General features: G+C 42.1%; 1 long non-coding RNA gene across 1 annotated transcript; it reads right to left on the bottom strand.

Moving 5' to 3' along the window:
• Positions 1 to 324: 324 nt before the first annotated feature.
• Positions 325 to 1,187, bottom strand: LOC141633761 (uncharacterized). The gene is made up of 2 exons (XR_012538537.1): positions 1,004 to 1,187; positions 325 to 524 (listed from the first exon to the last, which is right to left on the bottom strand). It is a non-coding gene; the product is annotated as an uncharacterized LOC141633761 (long non-coding RNA).
• Between the last annotated feature and the right edge of the window lie 1,798 nt (positions 1,188 to 2,985).

Below are 2,985 nucleotides of genomic sequence, written 5' to 3'. Positions count from 1 at the left end.
TCTTTTCGAGCTCCCTGCTATTGTCAAACTGGTGGTTGAACGAGTTTATCAGATCTCCAAAGTACTTAATGCTTCCATTTGTCAGGCTTTTGTACCATTGAAGGGCAGGCCCGGTCAGGGTTGTCCCAAATCCTTTGTACATAAAAAGTTGTCGTAGCTCACTGGGTATAGAGGCTGGCAACATTCTCTATTTGTAGTAGGCTACATGGTTTTGAGGATCTGCAGTTCCTGTAACACCCCCATACTCCAAGTGCCTTACCAGGACCACTCAGGTATGAGGATGTCACCATCTCGGTTACCCGAGGCATGATAATCATAAGACAATGAAGAAACATACTTTATTAAATAAGTTTAAGTGATTACATTACAAAACCAACTGTAAGCAAAATACAACTGTCCTCAAACTATAAACCAACTGAAAGGAACTGTTCTAATAAACACAGCGGAAGACTAAAGACTCTGATATGTGATGACTCCATCCCCAGCTAGATCCCACGCGTATCCAAGATATACCTGCCAAGCAACTGCTCACCACCCCCGAATGGATCACCACAGTTTTTAAAACATTTAAACGGGGTCAGTACTAATCACACAACTTATATATATATATATATATCAATAATAAGACAAACAGACAGCTGAACTGTCGCACACACACACACACCACCAACCAATCCCCATCATCTCAATACTGACTGTCCACTGGACCAGCCCTGCCAGTGGGGGACCGCAGCCGTTCCCACCTAAGCCCCGCTCATCGTACGAGCGATAACCCTGTCCCATTAATGTGCACATCCCCTTTCGTGGCGGGTTCCACGAAGGGCGAAACTAGGGCGTGAGATCACTCCCGCAAGTGACCCCACTCAGCCGAGAACGCATCTCGAGAACCATCAACAAACACAACCACAATCACAAACACAATCATAATCATCATATCAAACAACTAACTACAGCACATCACCAATATCCCATTATGGGACTAATACTGAGTAGGAAATCCTACCTGGAAAGCACAACAAGCAGACGGTATCTACAGCTGTATCAAAAAGCCTCTTCTACGAACCCTCCTCCTATCATATAACACATAGAGACTACACATCACATACTACACACAAAACCCCCAATCTCTAAATTAGGGTTTAACCAAACTTAACAAAACACTATAAAAATTATATTAAAAGCTTACCCTCGACGCAAGGAACTCAACGATACGAATAACGACAAGAACCGACCGTCTGAACTCCGGGAATTGCTAAGAATGCGATTAGGAAGATGAACTGGTTGCTTTCTCTCTTAAACAGGGTTTTAGGTTTTGCAAAAGTGATTTAAAACAATGACGATTATGTTTAAATACCTTAATCGCATAATTAACAAAACCCGAGAAAACTCCCCGTAAAACCGGACACTCGATCGAGTACCCAAGGTACTCGATCGAGTACCCCCTTACTCGATCGAGTGCCTAAGGCTACTTGATAGAGTACCCCCTTACTCTATCGAGTACCTAAGGCTACTTGATAGAGTACCCCCTTACTCTATCGAGTACCTAAGGCTACTTGATAGAGTACCCCCATACTCTATCGAGTACCTAAGGCTACTTGATAGAGTACCCTCTGTCGAGTCGAAACTTTTCTAAAACGCAACTTACCCTTACTCGACAGAGTAAGGCCTACTCGATAGAGTACCCCAAGACTTATAAATACGGAGTATTACAGTTCCATCATAGGTTCTCATTGATGGTACCACAAACGTTTTTGGCAGATCTATCTTAGCTATCTCATCCACGAAGGGAGAGTCAGCATAGCTTTCAGGGTTGGCTTCCTCAATGCTTGTAGGTATTCCAGGTATCTTCTCAAATTTCTCATGGAGTTTCTGGATCTCCTGGACCATGGTCTTCATTATGGCTACATTGGTTTGATCTGGGATAGTCTCTTCGTTTGGGGTTTCTTCTAAATCTGAACCCCTACTTTGGTTTTTGATAAAGTTGGAGTACCAAAGTTGGAGAAGTCAATATTCCTGATGATTGAAGAAAATGGTGTTCCAGGCTGAATCTTCAATTTTGAGTCTGAAGCTTTATCTCCTAGCTTTTGCTTCAGGCTGGACTCTGATTCTTTCAGTTTCTGGACTTCAGCTTCAGCTTGGGCCATTTTTTGCTTCAGTTGCTTCATCTCCAGTAGTTGTTGTTTGGCGGCATCCAGTTGTTGTTCTATACTGTCTCCAGCCATTTTTGAAAGATTTTTTGTGTTGTTTGGAATTAGGTTTTGATTATTTTTTAGCTAGATGCCCCACGGTGGGCGCCAATTGTTTTAGCAAGATTTCACACGGAAGTAAAGTCTTGACAGGGATTTAATTGCAGGGTAATCTAACTCAAATAATTATGCCAGACTAGTACGATGAATAACTTAAAGAATGAACAATAAACTGAAAGACAGAGATTTTTACGTGGAAAACCCTGGGAATAAGATAAAAAACCACGGGCACCAAGCCAGGAGAGATTATTACTATCTTTTAGTGTATCCTAACAGGGAATTTGTATGTCAGGCTAGAGATAAAGTGTAAATGCTTAGTGGATTTACTCATAGTGATTACAATAATGAAATGAGGGTAAAAATGAGTGAATAGTAGATGATCCTTCTTCTTTCTGCTTCTTCCTATTTATAGTAGTTTCATCTTGTTTGCAACGGCTCTCTAACGTTTGTTTTTGACGTTCCTAGGTAATAGGCCTCGTGCCCTATTTACCCGAAGGTAGGTGTTTGACTCTAGAAACCGCCTACCATTATCTTTGCTTAGTTAAATGCTCCACACTCTTCGTTGATTCTGTTGAATAGGTCTTCCAGGAAAGTAGGAACTGCCTTTCTAGGCTTTAGTTGTGCTTTGGTTGTTGCCTGACTTGTTCTAGTAGTGCCCAATATACGGCTGGCCGGACCTGTCTTTCCCTCCTGGCTGCCACTTGCCTGGGTATAATATGCTTTGTACTGAGTTGCTTCC

The sequence above is a fragment of the Silene latifolia genome, chromosome Y, assembly GCF_048544455.1.
Source record: "Silene latifolia isolate original U9 population chromosome Y, ASM4854445v1, whole genome shotgun sequence".
Classification (NCBI taxonomy): domain Eukaryota; kingdom Viridiplantae; phylum Streptophyta; class Magnoliopsida; order Caryophyllales; family Caryophyllaceae; genus Silene; species Silene latifolia.
Note: the sequence above shows the minus strand (reverse complement) of the source record. Positions and strands in the feature narration are given on the sequence as shown.